The 26607-nt window shown below is 42.4% G+C and overlaps 1 long non-coding RNA gene across 1 annotated transcript in view; it reads right to left on the reverse strand.

The window, feature by feature from the left end:
- LOC103568029 (uncharacterized) overlaps window positions 1-26607 on the reverse strand; it is a 116762-nt gene that overhangs the window by 50378 nt on the left and 39777 nt on the right. Inside the window, exon 3 of the long non-coding RNA XR_011525091.1 lies at window positions 24005-24203. This is a non-coding gene — a long non-coding RNA (uncharacterized lncRNA). The remainder of the gene's footprint in view (window positions 1-24004; window positions 24204-26607) is intronic.

Genomic DNA, 26607 nt, shown 5'->3' on the forward strand with positions numbered 1-26607 from the left:
GGCCCTCAGTTGTTTCAGGCTTTGGAAGGTAGGGCTGATCCTTTTTATGGCTATTTGTGAAGCACAAGTCTTCTGCCACTGATAAGCCTCACCCCCCACCGGACCACATACACTGTCAACACAGTCCTGGTCCGTGCACACTTCTCAACCCCCTGGAGCGTACCCCAACGCCACACTGCAGAGGCCCCCACTTCTCCCCCAATGCCCCCCACAGTTCACCTGGTCCTCACACAGGCCCTGCCCCACAGAGGCAGACACCCTTGCCTACCTGTAGAGGATCAAGGCACTCAGTCAATGCAGGCTGAGAAGTATGAGGGCTTGCTGTTAGGTGGGGCCAGTCCCTAGGGCGGGCTGCCTGCCCTGGCTGAACTGGATTAAATCCGTGCTCTTGTGGGTGTGGCAGACCCCTGGGCTAACAGCCCAAGGAATGCACTTCAATGGCCCCCACCGGTGTCCATATCAGCACGCCTGGACCAGCTCAGAACAATGGCCCCCACCAACGTCTTAGTCTCCGGAGAGGACCCTCCTCTCACCAAGATGCCCCCAGAGCCCACCAGGTGAGTCTTGTTTCACCAAAGGACAGTCAGCCTTCTCTCTGGTGATTTTAGTTTTCTGCAATGAGTGAGTTTGTGCGTGGGCCCTTTAAGACCCGGATCTTTTCGGCTTTCAGCCGATAGCTTTTCTGGGGGCATCCTCGCTGCAGTTAATAGCCAGCAAAGCCAGACAGTAAGACCCCCGTCTCAGTTGGGCTGAGTCCAAAGGATGGTTATAGCAGTATTGCCCCTGCTCCGGACCTCACTTCTCCAGGGAGAGCTCGTACCTTAGGGTGGCTCCCGCCTGGCCAGCTGAGAAGCTCTGCTGCTCCCAAAGGTGGCTTTTTTCCTCTCTTGCCGGAGTTACTGCCTCTTCTGCCTTCATTAGGACTGTCCCTTGTCGTGAGGGTTCTTTTTATCCAGTTTTCGGTTTTCAATCCAGGGTGATTCTTCCCAAAATTGTTGTAACCTAGTTGTGTTCATGGGAGGAGGCAAGTTCAACGTCTGCTCTCAGCACCATCTTGACGAGATCTCCGAGTGTCTAGATTTAAATGCCTGGACCTCTGCACGTATTTCTCTCTTCGCTCTGAGGAAACCTGGGTTGTATCTCTCCCGGTGGGATAACACTTGGGTAGCTCTCAATTTATTTGTGAAGCTGATTTTTAATCTCCAATGTGTGTCAGGAACTGTGCTAATCTCTCAGGATCCAGAGGTGAACAAGACACCCGCAGTCCCCAGTTTTGAGGGTAAACCAGTTAATGAGATAGCAGTTAAGGTTTTCCGGTTGCAAGCAACAAATGTGAGCCTGAGTAACTTAAATAAAATGAAATGTGCTAAGAGAATGCTGGGAAGTCAATAGACCTAAGAGAAAAACAAGTCAGCCATTCCTCGGGAAGAAGAGAAACCAGAATGGCTCCCAAAAGAGCTGCCACAGCTCCAGCCCACTCCCTGGGTTCTCCTCAACTCCGTCTTAGGTGGGGCCAGGGCTCAGGCAGATTTAAAATTTCCCCACGTGATTCTAATTTGTAACTGTGGTTGCTAATAATCGCCCTGGTCTCCCCAGCAAAGTTTTGTTTTTCTCCTGTGTCATTCTGGTTTTTAGTAGATCACTGACTCCTGATAAAGTTAAAATAAACTTTCAAAAATCCACCCAAATTCGCTAACCCTCCCACCTAGTTTAACAGGTGGACAAGAATATACTAGAGGCTTTTAGCACTTATTTCCTTTCGAAGCATTCTCAGGAGTCTTCATCTCAAATGAGCCTCATGGCTGCCCTAGACATAGACAGCACACATGTTATTATTCCTCCTTGCAATAAGGAAACTGAGGCTCAGCTAAGGGGTGTGCCCAAGTTCACGCAGCAAGTGAGTGGCGGAGCTGGGACTAGAACCCAAGTCTCCACAGGGCAGTGGTTCTCCAATTTTAGAGTGACTCAGACACACAGGGATACTTGTCCCATTGCAGTGTCCCTGGCTTCAAACCCAGAGGTTCTGATGCAGTAAGTCTTGAGTGAGGCACTAACACCTACTTTATCACCAAGGTGATTCTGATGCCTGTGGCCCCAAAGTCTCAGTTGGTGAAACACTGCCATTGAGGAAATCATCTTCAGTCCCTGGCTTTGACTATTATCCTGCCCAAAAGCAAGAGAATGGCCCAGCTGACTAACTCAAGATACTATCCAAACCTATGGTATTTCATTTGCTTTGCCCTTCATCGTCTAATTGCCTACTAATATTAGCTTTCCAGAGAAATAATAGTCACAGAAGAACTCCAGATCACCATTGGCCAGTGAAGTTCAGTTCAAGATGCCAGCTCAGATCAACCAGCAGTGGCTTCGTAGAGCCTTGGATTGAGAAGTAATGAGACTGTATCAGGCTCAGCAGGAAAACAGACTGATCAGCTTATGCTGTCTGTCGTGGACAGAGGGAGGATTCTGGCAGCCCTGCCTAGCATCACTCTAGATAGCACTTTATCCTGTTTTTTCTTATTTTTCTACTTACAGAGAAAATAGTTCTACAAAGAGAGACCTAGTTTCTAACCAGAGATAAGGAGAAATGATTTTTTTTTAATTGCTTCCATGCTGCCCATAAACTATGCTCTGTTTGAGACATTCTGGATGCCGTGATTCAAATGTAAATATCCCCTGAAATCCATCAATGTCTGGGAAGCTGATTAAGCACCACGGACTATAACAGTGTTCCCTTTTCTGATCTTCAGGCGTTTTTTATTTTTGTGAGCTGATGTATTGCCACAGTGAGGGGACTTTCTCACACATTCTGCTCAGGATAACAGATGAGGTGTGAAATTGATTCTGAACACCTAGGAGGGTTATGATTTATCATCGTACATTAGGCCCTGTGGAGCTTTACTGGATGAATCCCAACTACACTCAGATCCAACCACGTTCCTGGAACAAGGAAACTTACTGACTCAAGATACATTAAGTACAGCTATCTCAAGCTGGCACCCAATAAGGAGCTCCTTCTCATTCAGTCAACAAATATTTACTGAGCACCAAAATGTGCCAGGTACTGCTTTAGGAGCTGCAGATGCCACACTGATAAGAGAGACTCATTTATCCCTAGAGCTGGCTCCTCTCTCTGATTATAACTTACACTCACCATTGGTAAACTCGCCAACAGCCTGGCGCAGGGGAATCGATATTTGAGGTGGCCTGAACTGGGCATCATCCTGTAATTTTCTGGACAATGGATACTTAGGGGAGCCAACCTGAGGATGGCTAATGCTGCAACTTCAACATTTTTACTCTCAGTATAAAGGATGGGCACATGGAAATTTCTAGTGAGGGTGTACAGCACGTGAGCCCCTCAGGAAATCACTCAGTCAAGGGCTTCAGGAAAAAGCCTTATCTAACTGGAAGTGTGTAGGCATCCAGAAAGAATTCTCTCTTCTGTCAACCAATGCCTAAAACCATGTGATTATACAGGGTTGGGCAAGGGAAGAGGCGGGCAGGGCATCAGAAATGCGTAAGGAAGTTTTTTGAAAACAAAAAGTCCTAAGGTGGTGTTCTCCCACCTCAGAATTCTGCCTCTGAAGTTCTGGGCTGGGCTCCGGGCAGATCTCTTTTGAAAAAGTACCATGGGTGATCCAGATGAATCCAGAAAATACTATCTTGAAGTTTCATTTAGACACAGGCCTGGCCTCTGTCCAAATACAAGTTACAAATTATAGTAAAAGCACTAGAAACCCACTCAACAGGAGTCACATAGCCTGGGTTCTAGTCCTGATTTTCTCTCGAATCAGCTGGGTGACCTCAGACCAGCCCCTCAACTTTCTGGACCGTAGTGTCATTCTATGCATGATGAGGGGAGAAGGAGATGATTTCTAAAGTGTCTTAAAGAGCTCAGGTTATGTAGTTATGTTTGTTCACATTTGCAGCCAATTTCAAATACTAATTGATAAAGCCTTGGTATAAATAATCACTGTTAAATAGTTCTTAGAGAAAGTAATGCATATTTAACACATATTTGTGCCAGATCAGTCCATTACATGTTTAAATGACTTCAGGATCCATAATTAGGATTGTGAGGTGCTCAGTGCAGAATTTTTATAAACTCCCCAGTAGCAGAGTCATCCTTGTATAATTTGTCACCCTGCCTTCTGCCTTGGCGCCACTTGCCCCATCTTTGGGGTGTTGCCACAGCTGCAGTAATTAGTCATCAACTGACTCTTAAGTGGAAGCTACTGGATTTCTCTAACAATGTCCGTAAATTCATTCTTCTCATTAAAGAACCCAGAGTTGTGTCTTTTTACAGACCTTTACCAGACTGACTCGCCTAATCATCTCCATTTGATTAATATTCTTGCATGATTTCATTCTGATTACCCACCTCTCTATACCCCAGTCACGTGCACCTCCATGCAAATACTTTGAGCTGATGGCTAAGACCATTGGCCAAGCAACATGTCAACGGCAAACATCAAGATTTTTATCTTTTGCTTCTCCATACAGATAATCTCCTTTGAGATAATGATGAATGGGACTGAAATCCAACTTTCTGGCCCATTCAAATTAGTTATCTTGTCCATGGCACCATCTCCAGCCAAGTTACAGGTCAAAATCAGCAAGAGTAATTCCCCGAGAATTCTTCACCAATTCACAGTTGACTCAGCCAGTGTCTATTTTTGGAATGGGGCTCATAGTTCACCACTCCCTGAGAATCCTAGCACCTTAGATCAATAGATCTGAAAGCTTTAATGTGATAAGAATTCCACAGGGGTGAGGCAGTTGTTTCCCTGTCTGCTTGCAGCCCCACACTCTCCCTCCTACAACCTACTCTATACTGCCAGGCCTGGAAGCCTGCACACTGGATTTCCAGATTCTCTTGCCAGGGGCTTTTGATTAGGTTCAGCCAACATGAACTACCAGGAGGAGAAGTGTCCTGGTTCTACCATGAGCAGAGGTGGTGCCTCTTTAGCAATTCCAGCAAAAGCAGCAGCAGGGCACACCTCCCTCAGAGGTCCCAGCACTGCCTATGTGGGCTCCAGACCAGCAGCTTCCTCATCAAGTGACCTCCTCTGCTCCTTTTTAATCCTTAGCACAACCTTTCTTTTCCTTTTACTCCTCCAGCTTTCCTAATACCATTATAACTATAATAGGTTGTTGGCAAAATGGTCCCAATTAATCCCTTCCAATTATTTCCCCTTTGCAATGTGATTACAAATCTCCTCCCATCAAAAGATAGTCTGTTTCCCTAGACTTCCCCTCTTGAGTTCGGGCTGGCCTCATGACTTGCTTTGGCCAACAAATTGCAGCCAAAGCAATATTGTGTGACTTCTGATTCTAGACCTAAAGACCTGGCATGCTTCTTCTTGGAATCTTGCAGAGCTGCCTTGTGAAGGAGCCTGGGCCAGCCTGCTGAAGGATGAGAGACCTCATGGAGGAAAATCCTAGTGCCCTGACCAACGATCAGCCAGACCCCAGAATCAGAGGCACCCAGCTGCCCTGACACCCACCACAGACACATAAGAGAGTGTACTCAAGACCAGAAGAAGAATCCAGTTGACCAGTGGACTGGTGAGCCATAATAAATAGCTATTCTTTTAAGCTACTAGTTTTAGGGTGTTGTTACCGCACAACAGATAACTGATGCAGTAACTGATTCCTTGCATTAAATCTCTCTTCCATTGATGTTTCTCTAACTGGACCACGATTGATATAGGAAACTTGTTACAAGGGGCTGTGGAGATCAACTTGTCTGCGCTCTCACCTCTCAGGCAGTTTATAGATAAGAGCACCTTTAGCTCAGTCTGAATAAATACTTGGTAATCAACTCCAGTGTCCGAGGAACGTCACGTCACTGTCAAGAATTCTTTTTTCCATAACTGCTAACCTCATTCCCTCAAGCTGCAGTTTTTGTCTTTTCCCTCCTATTTCTTGCTCAGAAGAAAAAGAAAGTAGTGGATGGTAGACATTGTCTATAAGTAAGATACTTTTTACCCCCTTGATTAAATAGCCTCAGCCAGATTCTTTAAATTTTCACCTCTGGCCCCTTGGAATTATAAAGAAAAAAGCAAAAACAAAAAAGCACTTTAGTATCGATTGATTTGGAATAACCCAGGTCTACGGTGTGACTTTCTGCAAGTCATGAACCTCTCCGAATCTCAATTTTTTCCACTATTAAATCAGGCCTGTTGTGAGAAATAAATGAAACAAAATTTGTAAAAACTGAGTATGTGTTAGGTCTTGGCTTTCTCCTCTCCAAGTCTACTCTCTAAGGTAGAATTGCAGAATAAAAAATAAAAACTATGAATCAAGGATGGATCCAAATACCCAGATTCCAAACTCTTATCAGAGTGTCCTGAACAGACTCTCCCATAATGATGGCTGAAAGGCACCCATACCTATGGCAACGGATGCGGAGGAGCGACGGTGAAGCCGACCACCTGCGCCTGCCCCATGGGGAGGGACTGTCCGGGGGAACCGCTGTCTCAAGGGAAGACTCTGAAGACGTTGATCAATTCCTCCGAGTTTAACCGAGCAACAAGAGGGGTATTCTTTCAATACAAATTAACATATTTTAATTGGACAACAAAGAAACAGAAGGGAAAAGTCAAATTCTTATTGCCCAAAACAATCACTGTTAATACTTTAAGTGCATTCTTCCACACTCTGTGAGCTGTCCCCTCAACCTCCACTTGAAGCTCTCTCAAAAGAAGCCACTGGTACAAAGTGAGCAGGGAACAATGTAGACGATGAGACGGAAGAGCCCAGGGGAAAGACAGAGGAGGGAGTTCGCATCACACGCTCCACAGAAACCACTTCTAATTCCCCTCATTAGATCCCTCTGTTCTCTCAAAGTCCCTCCTGGGCTGCACTTGGGGAAGGCGGGGGAGTCAGGGAGGAAGAGGAGGGGGGAGGCCAAGGAAGATTTCAGAGGGTCTCTTCCCTCCCCACACATAATGTCCAGCCTTGTCCGATCCCGCCTCCTTCCAAAACACTTCTTCACTATTCAGGGCAAGTTAGCAACCATTTGTCACTTAGGATATTTTTTATCATTCAGGATTCACATCCCATCTCCACCAAAGTATTTCTTTTAAAGACAAAGCGTCCTGCCCAAAAGAGATCCTAAGGAATGGAGTCGTCTCCAATGATGTGTGTATGTGTGGTACTTTATAATCAAAGTCGCATAAACACACACACAATGAAGACTTCACCTATATTCACATGTAATATAAATATATGGCCCTTAATCTGATTTACTCCATCACAAACATCTTTACTTGCCAAAAAACATTCTTTTTTTTTTTTTTTGAGGAAGATTAGCCCTGAGCTAACATCTGCCGCCAATCCTCTTCTTTTTGCTGAGGAAGACTGGCCCTGAGCTAACATCCATGCCCATCTTCCTCTACTTTATATGTGGGATGCCTGCCACAGCATGGCTTGCCAAGCAGTGCCATGTCCGCACCCAGGATCCAAATCGATGAACTCTGGGCCGTCGAAGCAGAACGTGCGAACTTAATGGCTGCGCCACGGGACCAGCCCCACCAATAAACATTCTTTTATAATTTCATTGTCAAGGCTGTATAGTATCTCATTGAATACATGCCTTAATTTGTTTAAGTAATTCTCTACTGTTAGATACCTAGGCTTTCCAATATTCTCTACTGTTAGATATCCAGTTTTTCAAGATTATAAAATAAGAAAAAAAAACTTGTACCATCTTTCTCACCTGCTCAATTAGTCCCTTAGGATACATTCTTAAAGAAGAATAGCTGAGTTAAAGGAAAATAATACCCACTTTAACCCTTTGATATATTTTGTCAAATTGTTCTCCAGGCCTGGACCAATGGACACCACATCAGTGACATGACAGTGTTCACAAGAGAGGACTTGCAAGCCCCAGTTGGAAAGAAAGTACATCTCAAAAAATGCCTGGCAGCCTCTCCCTGGATGCTGGTGCTTTACTTTTCCATGCAAACACACTGGTGTCCATCATTGCCCCATTGTAGCCTTTGAACATCTCTGCAACTGAATCTTTGCCCTTGCCTCTTCCATCTCTCCCTCCTCCCGGGCACTTTCTCAGACAGTCAAAACAACTGTAATAATAGGACATCTTTCATTATCTACTCTCAGTGCTTACTCACACTGGTATGCATCAAGTTGGCCCTGTGTATCAGGCAGCTGTTATACAATACTTCTGCATAACAAAACATTCCAAAACTCAGTTTGTAATGGCAAGCACTTATTTTTTTTTCTCCCGGGACTACAGGGTGTTTCAGGTGTCAGGGCAGCTACATTTGGTTCCAGCTTCAGGTCAGTTTCCATCTAATCCATCTGTCTCACTCTGGGCTCAGGGTAACAGGGTAATGGCAATCTGGAGCATACACTTCTCAGAAAGACCTGACAAATTGTTGATTCTGCCCACATTCCTTTAGGCAAAACAAGTCACATGGCCAACCCCAAGATCAGTGTAGTGGGGAAACATATTCCTCCCACTCTAGTGCACTATAGAATGACATGGCAGAAGGAGTAAAGATCTGAGAATAATTCAATCTACCACGTCACATCAGTTGTTAAAATACTGAAACACTTCCCGACTGTTTGCTAAGGAAGAATTTTCTACTACAAGTCACCTAATAACCTTGCCCAGCTATGGCCACAGAGGCAAGTAGTGGGGCCTGAGAGCAGTGCCTGTGTGGAAGTGTGTGCAGCCCCTTGCAACTGTGTGATAAGCAACAGTGGTGGTGGCAAGGTTGTACAGCTCCACCTACTACCCTGGAAGGGCCAAGCATTGGCAAGGGCATCAAAGCAAGCAATGTTGTCAGTCAATGCCTCTGTCTCTGTCTTCAGGGTCAAGGCCATACGGGAACTGTTGGCAACCCGGAATGTACCCATCCCCTGATTCATGGGCAGTGCTCCCGAATGCCCATCTGCTGGAACAAAGTACAGAGCTCTGAGGCCCTAATTACCATCCATTTATTGGGGAAGTCATTGAAGTCTTTGACGCAGTGCCTCATGTCAAATCACAGTTCAGACAGGCATCATTCAGCTGATGGCAGCAGCACTGAAAGAGCACAACAAAATCTAAAACATAGAAGAGAACACTACCAAACTCATTTTAGAAGGCCAGCATTACCCTGATACCAGAGCCAGACAAGGACACTGCAGGAAAAGAAAAGTACAGGCTCATAACCCTGATAAACATAGATGCAAGAATATTCAACAAAATATTAGCAAACAGAATTCAACAGTACATTAAAAGGATCACACACCATAATCAAGTAGGATTTATTCCAGAATGTAAGGATTGTTCGACATAGGTAAATCAATCAATGTGATACACCTCATTAACAAAATGAAGGATAAAAATCAAATGATCATCTCAAGAGATGCAGGAAAGGCATTTGATAAAATTCAACATACTTTCATGATATAAACTCTCATTAAACTTGGAGGGAACATATCTCAACATAATAAAGGCCATTTATGACTAACAGCTATCATACTCAATGGTAAAAGCTTTTCCTCTAAGATCAGGAACAAGTGAAGGGTGCCCACTCTCACCACTCCTATTCAACATAGTACTGAAAGTCCTAGACAAAGTAATTAGGCAAGAAAAAGAAATAAAAAGCAACGAAATCAGAAAGAAAGGTGTAAAATTGTCTCTATTTGCAGAGGACATCATATTATATATAGAAAATCCTAAAGACTCCACCAAAAAAGTGGTAGAACTCATGAATGAATTCAGTAAATTTACAATATAAAAAAAAATCAATCACATTTCTATGCACTAATAATGAACTACCAGAAAGAAAAATTAAGAAAACAATCCAGGTGGTAGCATAGGAGAATTCTGAGCTCACCTCCTCTCACAGACACAACAAACCTACAACTACCTATGGAAGAAATTCCTCTGAGAGAGATCTGGAAACTGGATGAAAGAACCTCCACAACAAGGGACAACACAGAGAGGGAGGGAAGAGGCAGAGATACAGTCCTGCTGAGGAAAAAAAACACTCCCTAGCACCAGCCCTTCACAGTCAGGAGAGAGCTCAAAGGTGCAGACCTTTTCCCGGAGGAGCAGGGCATTTGAGCTCCACATTAGGCACCCCAGAAGTTAGATCCAGCACAAGAGAGGTGATAAACCAAAATGCCTAGCTTTGAAAACCAAAGGAGACTATGCCCAGGAAAACCATAAAACTTCAGGGAAAGGAAAACATGCTCTTAATGGGCCCATTTACAGACTCTCTAGACCCAAAAACCAGCACAAAACACCAGATAGAAAATCACATAGTCCTTTGGTAAAAGAGACTCATTTATGAAACTCAGAGTGAATGCTGGAGAGGCAGGAGGTGGCTGGGACCATCCTCCAAGGACTGAGACATTAGCAGCAGCCATTAGTGTGACCTGGTTCAGTGGTGCTGACACGGATGCTGGCAGGCACCATTGGAATCCTTCTTCTACCCTCTGAAGACAGGGGCCAGCCCTGCCCAGTAGAGCACCTGAAGCAATCGAGTACAACTAGGCAGCAAAGGCAGCCCGCCCCAGAGACCAGCCCTGCCCACAGCAAGTCTGCCCAAACAACCACACAGGGGATCTGCTCCACCCACCAACATGCCTGAAATGGTTGTGCACTGCCATGCTGGGACCTGCCCCATCCATCAGTGCACCTGAGGCAGTTGCATGCCCCCAGGCCACACAGCCACAGGCCTACCCTACCCAAAGCAAACTAGTAATAGCCATATGCCATATGCCACACAGCCAGCCTCACCAGAAAACTTCCCCACCCGCCAGCGTACCTGAGGCAACCAAATGCCTCTGGGCTTTGCAGCCAGCCACACAGGAGAACTGCAGCAGTTGTGTGCCCCTCGGCCTAGCAACTAGGCACACTAGAGACCTAGCTCACTTACCAGCAAACCCACAGTAGTTGTCCTCTACTAGACCTCACAGCCAGCCATGCTGGGGGCTTGCCCCATCCAATAACATGCCTGTAGCAGCTGTACATGCCTGGGACTTGCAACCAGCCAGTCTAGGAGCCAGCCTAGCCTACCTGTGTACCTGAAGCAATAGCAGCCCTGCCACAACAGAAGGGCATATGCAGCCCACACAGGGGACAACCCTGGAGCATTTTACATGGGTGATAAGAGGGGAGCATGCTGCTGGGCGCCATAAGACATCTCTACATAAGGCCACATTTCCAAGATCAAGAGATGCAGCTGATCTATCTAATACATAGAAATAAGCACAGAGAAGTAGGAAAAATGAGGAGACAAAGGAATACATTCCAAATAAAAGGACACGGGTCGCCCCATGGTCAAGTGGTTAAGTTCGTGTGCTCTGCTTTGGCAGCCCAGTGTTTTGCCGGTTCGGATCCTGGGTGCGGACACAGCATCACTCATCAGGCCATGTTGAGATGGCATCCCACATGCCACAACTAGAGGAACCTACTAGGATGTACAACTATGTACTGTGGGGATTTGGGGAGGAAAAAAAAAACAAATAAAAGGGTAAATCCTCGAAAAAGGACTAAATAAAACAGAGATTAAAAATCTACCTGATAAAGAGTACAAATTAATAGTCATAAAGATGCTCACTGAACTGGGAAAAACAGATGAACACAGTGAGAACTTCAACAAAGAATTAGAAGTATAAAAAAGAACCAATCAGAGCTGAAGAATACAATAAGGGAAATAAAAAATTCACCAAAGGGAATCAAGAACAGAGGAGACAGCACAGAAGAACAGATCAGTGATCTGGACAACAGAATAGAGGAAATCACTCAAACTGAAGAGAAAAAAGAATTAAGAAGAATGAGGACAATTTAAGGAAACTTTAATATCAATATCAATATCAACATCAAGCATTTGCATTATAGGTGTCCCAGAAGGTGAAGAGAGAGACAAAGGGGCAAGGAACTTAGGAAAAAATAACCGCCTAAAACTTCCCTAACCTAGGAAAGGAAACAGACATCCAGGTACAGAAAGCACAGAAACACCAAACAAAATGAACCAAAGAGGTGCACACCAAGACACATTATAATTAAAATATCAAGAATTAAAGATCATGAGAATCCTAAAAGCTACAAGAGATAAGCAACAAGTTACATACAAAGGAAATCCCATAAGGCTATCACCTGACTTCTCAACAGAAACCTTACAGGTCAGAAAGGAATGGTATGATAGATTCAAAGTGCTGAAAGGGAAAAACCTATAACAAGAATACTCTACCCAGCAAGGTTATCATTCGGAATGGAACTAGAAAAAGATGAACCAACAAAGCCCAAAATGAGTAGAAGGGAGAAAATAAAAATCAGAGTGGAAATAAATAGGACTAAAAAGACAATAGGAAAGAGCAATGAAACTAAGAGTTAGTACTTTGAAAAGATAAACAAAATTGACAAGCCTTTAGCTAGATTCACTAAGAAAAAGAGAAGACTCAGATAAAATCAGAAATGAAAGAGGAGAAATTACATTGGGTACCACAGAAATATAAAGGATTATAAGAGAATACTATGAAGAGCTATACACAAACAAATTGAACAACCTAGAAGAAATGGATAAATTCTTAAAATTACACCAGCTTCCAAAACTGAATCAAGAAGAAATAGAGAAACCGAATAGACCAATCACTAGTAAGGAGATTGACAGAGTAATCAAACATCTCCCAAACAACAAAAGTCCAGGCTTGTCTAGTGAATTCTACCAAACATTCAAAAAATATTTAATACTTATCCTTCTCAAACTATTCCAAAAAATTGAAGAGGAGGAAATGCTTCCTAACTCATTTTATAAGGCCAACATTACCCTGATACCAAAACCAGACAGTGACAACACAAAAAAAGAAAATTATGGGCTAATATCACTGATGAACATAGATGCAAAAATGCTCAACAAAATATTCATAAATCAAATACAATAATACATTAAAAGGGGTCATACACCACAATCAAGTGGGATTTATTCCAAGGATGCAAGGATGGTTCAACATCCGCAAATAAATCAATGTGATACACTACACTAACAAAATGAAGAATAAAAATCACAATCATCTCATTAGATTCAGAGAAAGCATTCAACAAGATACAGCATCCATTTATGATAAAAACTCTCAATAAAATGGGTATAGAAGGAAAATACCTCAACATAATAAAGGCCATATATGACAAACCCACAGCTAACATCATACTCAATGGTGAAAAACTGAAAGCTATCCCTCTAAGAACAGGAACAAGACAAGGATGCCCACTTTCACCACTCTTGTTCAACATAGTATCAGAAGTCCTAGCCAGAGTAATGAGGCAAGAAAACGAAATAAAAATCATCCAAATTGGAAAATCACTATTTGCAGATGATATGATTTTATATATAGGAAACACTAAATAATCCACAAAAAAAACTATTAGAAATAATAAATAAATACAGTAAGGTTGCCAGGTACAAAATCAACATACAAAAATCAGTTGTGGTTTTATACTCTAACAACAAAATAGCAGAAAGAAATCAAGAACATAGTCCCTTTTACAATTGCAACAGAAAGAATAAAATACCTACAAATAAATTTAAGCAAGAAAGTAAAAGATCTGTACACTGAAAACTATGAAACATTGTTGAAAGAAATTGAAGACAAAACGAGATGGAAAGATATTCAGTGCTCATGGATTGAAAGAATTAACATAGTTAAAATATCCATACTACCTAAAGCAATCTACAGATTCAATGCAATCCCTATCAAAGTCCCAGTGACATTTTTCATGGAAATAGAACAAAAAATCTTAAAATTTATGTGGAACAACAAAAGACTCCGATAGCTAAAGCAATCCTGAGAAAAAAGAACACAACTGGAGGTAGCACTCTCCATAACTTCAAAGTATCTTATAAAACTGTAGTAATCAAAAGAGCTTCGTACTGACAGAAAAACAGACACAGAGATCAATGAAACAGAAATGAGAGCTCAGAAATAAACCCACACATTTATTGTGGACAAAGATAACAGATTAGTGGCTACAAGGGGAAAGGTGGGGTGGGGGTGGGCACAAAGGGTGAAGTGGTGCACCTACAACACGAATGACAAACATTAATGTACAACTGAAATTTCACAAGATTGTAACCTATCATTAACTCAATAGAAAAAAAAAGAAAGAAAGAAAGAAACCCACACATTTATGGACAGGTAATTTTTGACAAAGGATCCAAGAATATACAATGGAGAAAAGAAAATCTCTTCAATAAATGGTGCAGGGAAAGCCAGACAGCCACAATCAAAAGATTAAAAGCAGACCACTGTCTTACACCATACACAAAAATTAACTCAAAATGGATTAAAGTCTTGAAATGTAAGACCTGAAACCGTAAAACTCCTAGAAGAAAATATACTCAGTATCCTCTTTGACATCAGTCTTAGCAGTATCTTTTTTAAGGTCTCCTCGGGCAAGGGAAACAAAAGCAAAAATAAACAAATGGGACTGCATCAAACTAAAAAGCTTCTGCCTGGCAAAAGAAACCATCAACAACACAAAAACACAACCTACCAATCAGAAGAAGATGTTTTCAAATCATTTTTCTGTAAATAAAAATAAACAAAAAAAGGGGTTAATATCCAAAATATATAAAGAACTCCTACAACTGTACAACAAAAAAAACCAAACAACTCCATCAAATAATGGGCAGAGGGGCCAGCCCAGTGGCACAGCAGTTGAGCTCACACATTCCACTTCAGCAGCCCAGGGTTCGCCAGTTCGGATCCTGGGTGCGGACATGGCACCGCTTGTCAAGCCATGCTGTGGCAGGCGTCCCACATATAAAGTAGAGGAAGATGGGCACAGATATTAGCTCAGGACCAGTCTTCCTCAGCACAAAGAGGAGGATTGGCGGCAGATGTTAGCTCAGGGCTAAACTTCCACAAACACCCCCCAAAAAAGGGCAGAAAATCTCACATTTTTCCAAAGATGATTTTACAGATGGCCAACAGGCATGTGAAAAGATGTTCAACATCACTATTTATTAGGGAAATACAAATGAAAAACAGTGAGATATCACCTCATGCCTGTCAGAATGGCTATTATTAAAAAGACAAGAAATAACAAGTGTTGGAGAGGATGTGGAGACAAGGGAACCCTTGTATGCTGCCGGTAGGAATGTAAACTGTTTGCAGTCACTATGGAAAACAGTATGGAGATTCCTCAAAAAATTAAAAATAGAACTACCATATGATCCAGCTATTCTACTTCTGTGTATTTATCCAAAAAAACACTAATTCAAAAGATATATGCAACTCTATTCTTATTGCAGTATTATTCACAATAACCAAGAGTTGGAAACAACCTAAGTGCCCATTAATGGATGAATAGATAAAGAAGATGTGGTATAAATATACAATGGAACAGTACTCAGCCATAAAAAAAGATGAAATCTTGCCATTCGCCACAACATGGATGGACCTTGAGGGTATTATGCTAAGCAAAATAAGTCAGACAAAGAAAGCCAAATACCATATGATTTTACTCATACGTGGAAGATTAAAAAAAAAAAACAAACACATAGACACAGAAAATAGATTGGTGGTTACCAGAGGTGAAAGGAGGGGAAGACAAAGACTAAAAGGGCACATTTGTACCATGATGGTTGGCAACTAGACTTTTGGTGGTGAAGACAATGTAATGTACATGGAATTCGCTATATAATGATGTACACCTGAAATTTATATAATGTTATAAACCAGTTACCTCAATAAAAAAATTAAAAAATAAAACAATTTTTAAAAAATAAAATCTCATTTATAATAGCGCCAAAAAGAATAAAATACTTAGGAATAAATTTAGGCAAGGAAGTGGAAGATCAGCACACTGAAAACTATAACACATTGATGAAAGAAATTGAAGAAGACACAAATAAATGGAAAGATATTCCATGTTCTTGGATTGGAAGAATTAATATGGTTAAAATGACCATACTACACAAAGCAATCTACAGATTCAATGCAATCCCTATCAAAATTCCAATGGCATTTTTCACAGAAATAGAAAAAACAACTCCAAAATTTGTACAGAACCACAAGAGACCGCAAATAGCCAAAGCAATCTTGAGAAAGAAGAACAAAGCTGGAGGCATCACACTTCCTGATTTCATACTATATTATAAAACTATAGTAAACGAAACAGTATGGTAGTGGCATTTAGAAAAAGACACATAGATCAATGGAACAGAATCAAGAGCCCTGAAATAAATCCACACATATATGATCAATTAATTTATGACAAAGGAGCTAAGAATATACAGTGGGGAAAGGATAGTCTTTTCAATAAATAGTGTTGAGAAACTGGATAGCCACATGCAGAAGAATGAAACTGTACCACTATTTTACACCATACACAAAAATCGACTCAAAATGGATTAAAGACTTGAACATAAGACCTGAAACCATAAAACTTCTAGAAGAAATCATAGGGGGTAAGCTCCTTGACATCAGTCTTGGCAATGATTTTTTGGATTTGACACCAAAAGCAAAGACAGCAATAGCAACAATAAACAAGGGGGACTACACCAAATTTGAAAGTTTCTGCATAGCCAAGGAAACCATCAACAGAATGAAAAGGCAATATGCTGAATAGGAGAAAATATTTGCAAACCATATATCCAATAAGGAGTTAATATCCAAAATATATAAAGAACTCATACAACTCAATAGCAAAATATAAACAATCCAATTAAAAAATCGGCAGAGGAACCAAGTAGACATTTTTCCAAAGGACATACAAAAGGCCAACAGGTACATGAAAAGGTGTTCAACATCACTAATCATCAGGGAAATGCAAATCAACGCCACATTGAGATATCACCTCACATCGGTTAAAATCACTATCCTCAAAAAGAAAGGAGGTAACAAGTTTTGGTGTGGATGTGGACAAAAAGGAACTTTTGTATGCTGCTAGTGGGAGTGTAAATTGGTGCAGTCACTATGGAAAACAGTATGGAGATTCCTCAAAAAATTGAAAACAGAACTACCATATGATCCAGCAATCCCACTTCTGGGTATTTATCAAAAGGAAATGAAAACAAGATCTCAAAGAGATATGTGCATTCCCATGCTCATTGCAGTATTATTCACAATGGCCAAGATAAGGAGATATGGAAACAACCTAAATGTCAGTCAATAGATAAACAGATAAAGAAGATGTGGTATATACATAGAATGGAATACTATTCAGCCACGAGAAAGAAGGACATCCTGCCATTTTCAACAATATGGATGGACCTTGAGGGCATTGTGCTGAGTGAAATAAGTCAAACAGAAAAAGACAAATACTGTGATATCACTTATACGTGGAATCTAAAAAAAGTTAACTAATAGAAACAGAGACTAGAATGGTGGTTGCCAGGGGCTGGAGGGTGGAAGAAAAGGGGAGAATTGGTCAAAGAGTACAAACTTCCAGTTAGAAGATGAAAAAGTTCCAGGGGGCAATCTAATGTACAGCATAGTGATTGTAGTTAATAATACTGTACTATATACTTGAAAGCTGCTAGAAGAATAGATCTTAAATGTCCTCACCACAAAAAAGAAATGGTAATTATGTGATGCGACGGAGGTGCTGGCTAATGCTATGCAGAGTTATCATTTTTCAATATACATGTGTATCAAATCAATACCTTGTACATCTTAAACTTATACAATGTTATATGTCAATTATATCTCAATAAACCTGGGGGGAAAATCTAAAACAAGTGATTTGGAAATTAGAATGATTTGACCAATGATATGCACCACAACTTATATCATTTGCTAAGCAGTTTTAAGAAATATATAGTATATAAACTAACAGGAATTTTTTAATTTAGTTTTATTTTCTATTTTGATTTACATTGTCAAACATGTTATTAACTATGTTGAGCATCACCTCTGCCTGCTTCATGCCAGGAGCAGTATAATCTTATTTACTCCTGTACTTCTCTCTCCTGTTAGATTACGACCATTCCATTGCCACCCAGAGGGCAGCATGAGATCAGCATGCCAGCACACTGTTAATGTCTGTAAATATCTGAATCATAGACTCATGCAGCTGGAATGGACTTTAGAGATTATGTCCAAGTTCCGCTTTACACATGAAAAGACTGATCTCTGGGCAGGGGAACTGACTTACACAGTTACCACACAAGGGGCATGATCTGCTCACCACGAGACAAAAGCCAATTGTCAAGAGGCAAGATGGTGGCAGAGAAAGGGCATTTTATGCTTGCTAGCAAGAGGGAAGATGGCTGACTAATGTCCAAAAGAACTATCTTAAGGGGGGCACACAATCTTGAAGCAGTTATATAGGCCATTGGGTTATAGGAGAGGGGGTTAGGAAAGTTGACCCTCTGGTGTTACAGTCTGGGAGTCGCCACACCAGATCTTTCAGTTTCATTGATGATGGCTATCAGCATAGACTCTCTGTTTGGGGGTCATCACATTCCTAAGGAACTCGAAAGAACCAAGTTATCGTCTTATTGTCTTATTGCAGCTGGGAGGTATATGCACAAGCAGGGGCCATAAAATCTACAGAGCAGGTGGATCTCCTGGAGGGCGCAAATCCAGCTGGGTTAGTTAGTCAGAGGTCATTCAAAGTTACAACTTAGTCTCTTTTCTACAATATGGCTTCCCTTATGTCAACGTTGTGTTGAGCCGGTTTCACAACCAGTTGTGATAGAACCCAGACCTCCTGACTCTCATTTAGGAGGCACGCTGCAGCACAAGGGTTAAGAATTTTAGCCGAGAGATGTGGGTTCAAATGTCAGCTTTGCCACTTACTAGTTGTGTAACCTTATGTAAATTATTTCATTTCTCTCAGTCTCTACAAAATTTAGATATTCCTACCACCTAAGGTTGTTCAAAGTCAATTAGCCTCTACATGTGTGTGTATACGTGTATATATAAGCTCTCATTACAATCGTTATGGCTTTGACTGCTGCACCAGGGAAGTCTCTCATTTTCTCATCCTAATCCAAATGTCCCTCTACACATGGCCTCTCCCATGGCCACAAAGAGTGTGAAAGGGCAGCAAGTGGGCATCAGAACAAGAAGACAGTCGACTCTAATGTGAGTAACAAAGCTTGTCTAGAAACACCAAGGAATACAAATGGCCATGACTTTAACGCCTGGTGGCTCCAACATCAGGGAGGCTCTGAGTCACATCATAGTTTCTAAATTACTTGCAACATTGTGCCAAGGAAAGCAGGCCAGCACGCAGACACGCAGCTCCAGGCAGACACGCAGCTCCAGGCAGACACGCAGCTCCACGCAGACACGCAGCTCCAAGCAGACACGCAGCTCCAAGCAGCCTGCGCTGGGGCCTGAAAGAGCCTGCTCTCAGGTCAGCGGTACCTTAAACTCTCCCTAAGAGCCCATGGAACACTTTTCAGCAACAGCCTTGTGGACAGACATAGAACTCACCACTAATGAAACACCCTAACAACAAAATTAACTTAATTAGGAAAGAAAAACAAAGTCCATAGGATTGGTAAAACTCTCACCAATAGAAAAAGATTCCTGGTTGGAAAGATCAAAACCACTTAGAAAATAGAAGACTGGGAGAAAACTAGTTTAATCAAATAAAACTAGGTCTTCCAGCTGCTGCTTTGTGGCTGCTCTCTGCCTGGGGTCACATACAAAATGAACACAAGTCAGACTCCAACAGCCGCAGAGAAGGACAAAGCCTTTAGGGAAAGTGTCTTGAAGATGCGCAAAAGGGGAATTACACCACAACTGGAGAATAAAATCGAACTTCCTAAAAATCCAGCTCCTTCTCCCCAAAGGTGCCCTGGAGCCATTCTCATGCCTCACAGCCTCTCAGCTGCGTCTTTCTCCCTGGTGACCTCAGGCCCTTCCTCCTGCAGAGCCGCCCACCACACAGGCAAGAATGGGAGACTGAATACTTATTCTTTTCCTCTTTCTTCCCTAAGAGACCATTTTTAGTCCAATTAAGTACCTTTTCAGGCCATAGTAAAGTTCTAAAGGTTGCCATCACAAGCATTGAAAACCAGCAACTTGTTTCATGCATCGCTTTCTCCTCCTGTTGCACAGACCAGATCACTACAATTTGGGAAGCTATTTGTGCAGATTCTCCTACAGGTTTTATATTCAACAGACTGTTCTGTTCTTTCTAAGGTTTTAAATGAGCCCCTGGTGACTTGAAATTTAATCTCTTTTTTGCTTTCAGTCTCTTTCGTTTCATCTTCTCAAGCCTCAGCCAAATGCTTGGGAACCACCTGACCTACGCTCAAACCTCACCATTTTTAAAGGCTTATTTTCCTAGGCCTGGGGTTCTGTGAATGATTGAGGGGGTGAAACCTAAACAGATCACTCTTAAACTAAGCCACACATGGGCACATTGGATCTCCCAGAAGGGAAAGCCATTCTGTTAGCTTCTCATTTTAAAGGGTCTACACTGAATTACACCACGTGAAAATATTATGGGTATTTTTGTATACAAATAAAGAACACGTTATGTACAAATCACAGCGGCTCAGGATTTTGACATTATTCAACAGACACTTCAGGTGCCCAATGTCCTATGATGTTTAAGGGTGAAAAACTTTTGCCTTATCCCTGAGCTGGGTTTGCTCTTGCAGCAAATGTCGTTGTGCTGTAGGAAAAAGACCACAAGCCAGAGTCATAGGACCCAAGTTCACATCGTGGCCCTGACTCATGGGCTCTAGGGCCTTGGTCAAGTGCTAATAAAAGATTCTATTCGCTGATCTCCTAGTAAATTAAATATAGCTACAAATTCTTTATGGCTTTTCTCATCAACAGGGGGAGTCTCCAACCTTTGAATCTTGGCTGGTCTTGTGACTTGCTTTGACTAATAGAATGTGGCAGAAACAGCACTGTACAAGTTTCAAAGCCTTGCAGCTTCTGTCTCTGCCATCATGGAATGCTTCCCTGAGACCATGTAAGGAAGCTACTCTAGCCTGCCGGAGGAGGAGAAGCCATGCGGGAGAAGCATGGCATCATGGCCCACACTTAGCATCAGCTGCCAAATATACAAGTGAGCCTCTCTGGGACCTTCCAACCCAACTGACCCTCCAGCATCCAGCATTTTGAGTTCAGGCAGAAGCAGCAGAGGAGCCACCCCGCCGACCTACAGAAGCATGGAGAATGAGTCATTGTTGCTTTAAGTTAGTAAGCTTTGGGGTGGTTTGTTACATAGCAAAGGCTGAGTCCCTATTTCCTCATTCAAATGGGATAATAATACCAACCCAATCTATTCATGTGTTTATCCAACAGAGTTATGCATGACCTACTATATACTGTCTATAGAATATATATGGATATATAATTTTGAGAATCAAATGAGATAACGAATGTTAGTATACCTGGTAATTTTAGTTTTATTATTGTTACTAGCCCCTCCATTTCATTGAGCTCCACCATTTTTTAAGCACTTAAATTCCCTTTATATTTGATCCTCTCAAAGGATCAGAGAGCATCATTTCCAGTCTTCTCTGATGCAGCTGGTCCTTTGGCACCTGACCTGCTACTCTCATTAGCAGATAGGTCTGCCCTTAGATAAAGGACCTCTGGAACTTTGTTCTTACAGGGCCAGAAATTCACTCATTACAGGAAGCATACAACCACTGCGATAATGCGCAATGATGGAGGGCTTTCCCGTTACCATCCCAATAAGAGCCTTTTAAAAAATTCTTTAACAACGATAATAATGACTAAAGTTTATTGAACACTTACTATGTGCCAGGTGCAGTACTGAGTTTTTTAGTGAACTGTAGTTTGACTCAACAGCACTCCAAGGTAGATACTATTATTATCCATATTTTGTGGTAAAAAAAAAAAACTGAAGCCCAGCAAAGATAAATAACTTGCCCAAAGGCAGACGGCATGAGGTGGACCAAGATTCAACCCCTTATAATCTGAGCCCAGAGCACCACCCTTAACCACGCCCTGGTCTACTCACTTGACCTTATTCATGCCATGTTCCCTGCGACTCCCAATACTTGTCCAGGACTAAGAACATGTCTTTTTCAAGCTGAGCTCATTAGAAGTGAAGTTCTGTGACCCTGGCCAAGCCATTGCCTTCTCTAGACCTCTGCCCCACACCAGGTAAACCATGCAGAGGGTTAGACCAGGTAATGTCGAAAAATCCTTTCCAGCCCTGAAAATTAAGATGGTAAATTCTTCCCTAACATCTTGTTATATTCTGAGATTTATTCTCTTTCTTATTAAGACAACTAAAGAGCATTAGGGGAGGAAAAGGAAAAGCAGATGCTATAAAAGTGTGTTTATTAACTAACGTATGGAAACGAAAGGGCAGCAGAGGAAATTCTATTTATATCTCCCTCAAGGATTATGCCACGATCTACACTATTTGATTTTTTTAATGCATTCATTCAGAGCCGAGAGTCTGTAGGGTGCTCTTTAAGCCTGACACTGAATGAAATAATTCAATTAAAATAGGCTTGAGGCTTTTGCAGGTATTAAACTCCCTGAAGAGAAGATTTAGGACTCGCTCAAGGCAGCTTCAGCACCGGCATTGGGGAGATCATAGGAAAGCATAAGAAGGGCTCAGTGAGGGCTGCTTCTGGACATATTGGAGGAGGTGAGTTCCAGGTTGCTTGGAAAAGGGGTCATCAGAGTGGGAACCATAGCTCAGGGAAAACAGACTCTGTCAAAAAGCTTCCCAATAGCTCGCTAGAGTCTGACATTCATTCGATCATATTGCCCTGGATAAAACCTGTCATTCCCTAGCGGGACGTGAAACTTAATAACAATCATCAACAAGAACCATTCTTTGAGTGCTCTCTCTATCCTGGGTAGGGTAGTGACCTAAGCGCTTTTCATGCCTTGTCTTATATAGTCTTCACAACTGTATGAGGTCAAAAGTCATCAAGCCCATTTTACAGATGAGAACACTGAAGCGCAAAGAAGTGCCATGACTTGCCCAAGGCTACGGAGCTAGCAAGTGGCAGACTCAAACCCTCGTCTGGGGGCCAAAGCCAGTGCTCAACACTATGCCACTTAAAATCAGGTGGGATGTTACTGCAGGAATCTGCACTCGGAGAAGTGGGTGCATACAGAGAAATGCAGACATGGTCCCTTTCCTCAGGTGCATGCAGTCTGATCCGCAAACATGACATACTCAGAATAGCGCAAACTAAGTTACACATGACTGAGGTCAGATCCAAACCTGAGGACAGGTTTTCACATGGGCGGGACCAAGAGAACAAGATAACTGGAAAAGGAGGATGTGAAACAGGCAAGCTGTGGACCTAAAATCACCCTTCACAGGTCTGCTCAAGACTGGCCTTTTTTTTTTAGGCTAGTAAGATTCTGACTCCAGTTCCAATGTATAGGAGGGTTCTTTCCCACACCATGCAATTCTCCAACACCAGCTGGGTGTCCTATGATTTAACTCAACTCTGACACTATTTACCCAAAGATAGCATCAGATTCCACAGGTTAAGGGCTCAGTCCCAAAAGACTGCCCACCACATTCCCATCCCCTAACCCCACCCCCACTTCAGATGCCAGTCACAAGCCCGAGTTTTCTGACTGAATGGCTATAGATCAGAGTTTCAAACAACCCCCTCCTTAGGTTTGATTAATTTACTAGAGTGGCCCACAGAACTCAGAGAAACATTTTACTTACTAGAGTACCAGTTTAGGGTGAAAGGCTATAACTCAGGAACAGCCAGATGGAAGAGATACATAGGGCAAGGTATGGGGAAAGGGCACAGAGCTTCCGTGCTCTCTGGGCACACTGCTCTCCCCGCACCTCTACGTGCTCCCCAACCAGGAAGCTCCCTGAACCCAGTACTTTGGGGCTTTTACGGAGGCTTCATCACACAGGTGTGACTGATTAAATCATTGGCCATGGGTGACTGAGCTCAATCTCCAGCCCGCTCCCCTCCCCAGAGTCAGGAGGGTTGGACTGAAAGTTCCAACTGCTAATCATTTCTCCTGGCAACCAGCCCCCTCCTTAGGTGTGGTCCAAAAGTCACCTCATTAATGTAACACAACACACCTTTATCACTCTCATCACAGGAAATTCCAAGGGTTTAGGAGCTCAGTGTCAGAAATGAGGGTGAAGACGAAATATACATTTGTTATAAATCACAGTCTCACAACTGGGCATCCATGGGATTCAGAACTGTGTCTTCCTTATTCAGCTCCATAGCCCCAGGATCCAGCAATTACATTTTGTTGGGAGAATGGAAGAGTACCTGAAAGAAGAAAAAGAAAACATACAAAATTAAGTAAGCCAAAGAACAAGAAATCTCAACCCTAAATCTAATCATTCTTCCCTTAAGGAAATAAAAGAGGGGAGAGTGAGTGTGGAGGAGCTTAGGGGAAGGACCTGAGTTACCGATCGGGTCAGGTGCAAGGGATGCCAACAGCCGAAACGACCACCTTGAATTGCTAGCCCCAGATCAGCGCCTATGAAACTTGAGTGTGCCTTAGAAGCACCTGGGGAGCTTGTTAAAACACAGATTGCTGATTCACCCCCAGAGTTTCTGATTCAGTAGATAGGGAAATTTTGCGTTTCTAACTAATTCCCAGGTGATGCTAATACTGTTGGTTCCGGGTCCAGCACTTTGAGAACCAATAGCACTCACCTTCATTGCACATTAGAATCACCTTGTGGGGGCTCATAAAAACACACAGGCTGTAACCCTGACCAAGTGCATAAGAATCCCTGGGGATGAGACCAAGTTATGCCAGCTTTTAAAAACTAGGACCAGGTGATTCCACTGTGTGGCCAAACCAGAGAGGAAGTAACGTTGAAACTGGGGTAGGCTTGAAATTCTTATCCCGTAAAATAACAGCTAATATTTCTTGAGCCCTTACCATGTGACAGTCACTCTGCTGAGCACATCATTGCGTGATCTCATTTAATCCACACAGGAACCTGTTAAGTAAGGACTATTATTCCCATTTTACTGATAAGGAGAGTCACAGAAATTCGATAATTTGTCCTAGGCCATAAACTGATAAGTGACATCCTGGAAATCCAGTTGAGGTCTATGTCTATCTGAAGACTCCTAACTACTAGGGGTCTTGAGCCCCTTCCCCAAGCCACTTAGTGCTCTGGCCTATGCCTTAAATGTGTAGTATTTGTTTGTGTCCAGATGCCAACAATCTGAGCTAGAACAGTTGGAATCAACTTCATATTTGGCATTAGAAAATAGATAGGTGGATAGATGGATGGATGATGCATAGACAGATAAATGGATAGTGTAAGGGATCAGAATTTGCCACCCCAAAATGTGTCTCTTTGGCTTGATGATTTTTTTAGGACAAAAGACTCTGAAAGAAACTTTCACCTTCCCCCTAACTGCCTAAAAGATTTTTGGATAGAAGCCCTGTCCCCAGGACAGGCCATCACCATAGATAACTCTGGGTATTGGTAGACTGGGAGAGTCCTTGCTAAGCCCATTCTTATCAAAGTTCTGTCTCTCAGGTCACATTGTCTATAGATAGCCCAGAAAACAATAATTTACCAAATATTTGCTTTTCCATCTCCATGTAAATTGCCTTCCTCCCCTTTGAAGTCCCAAACCACTACCCCCAGCATCCTCCTTTGTCTTTAGCTGAAGATAGTATTATGATGGTGGTGGCTTTGGCCATTTTGGCAAGTTACTCAGTTTTCCTGGGTTTCTCCCACGTATACATGTTACTAAACTTCGTTTTATTTTCTCCTGTCAATTTAATTCTTAGACTAGCCAGAAGGACCTAGAGGGTAGAGGAATACTTCTTCCTTCACCTACAATAGATAGATAGATAGACAGATGCAGATCTGCATTCATAGATACATATGTGAATAAAAAAATGCAAATCACAGAATGGTTGTTTTACTGAATTCAATACATTTTTTAAACACAGCCACTGTCCTGCTTACACTCCTTCGACAGCTCGCAGTCACTTCCAAGACAAGCTGAAACTCCAAATATGGCATCCAAGGCCCTTCATGATGGGGCCCCTGCCGCGGTCTCTCCAGCCACTCACACCTCCTCTGTTCACAGCAGTCTATTTTCAGTTCCCCAAATCCAGCCACGCCACCATGCCTTTGTCCATGCTCTTCTTTCTCCTTCCTTCCTCCTTATCTGCCTGGAGAACTTCTACCCAACCTTTAAAATTCAGTCAACCTCCTCCCCATAATCCTCCCCCACATCCCTTCTCTGAGCAGTCACAGCAGCATGTGTATCACATTCCATCTTACTGTCACTATTTACCATTCTCTATGCCATTTACCTGTTCGCTGAATTTCCAAAGGGACTTTTTTCACAGAATCCTGGCTCTCCCCTGAGAATGAGACTTCCCCTGAAGATCCTCGAGTAAGGCCTGTACTTTCTCCCATCCACCAGGCCTGGAGATGTGGTAGTGTCCTTCCTCCCTCTGTAAAATCCCTGCAGCTTCGAATCTCATGCTATCAGACTGCACCACCCACAACCCCTCCTTGTTACAGTCCTACTCCCAGCACCACACCTTTCCTTCCTTGAATATTTAGTTCCTGGCTCACTGTTCCACTCTCCAATATCAGTTCTGTCTTAATTATTGGTGATTTCAATATCTACATTGTTGACCCTTCCAACGTCCTGTTCACTCATTCCTTGATTTCCTCCGATG

The sequence above is a fragment of the Equus przewalskii genome, chromosome 13 (genome assembly GCF_037783145.1).
Source record: "Equus przewalskii isolate Varuska chromosome 13, EquPr2, whole genome shotgun sequence".
NCBI lineage: Eukaryota > Metazoa > Chordata > Mammalia > Perissodactyla > Equidae > Equus > Equus przewalskii.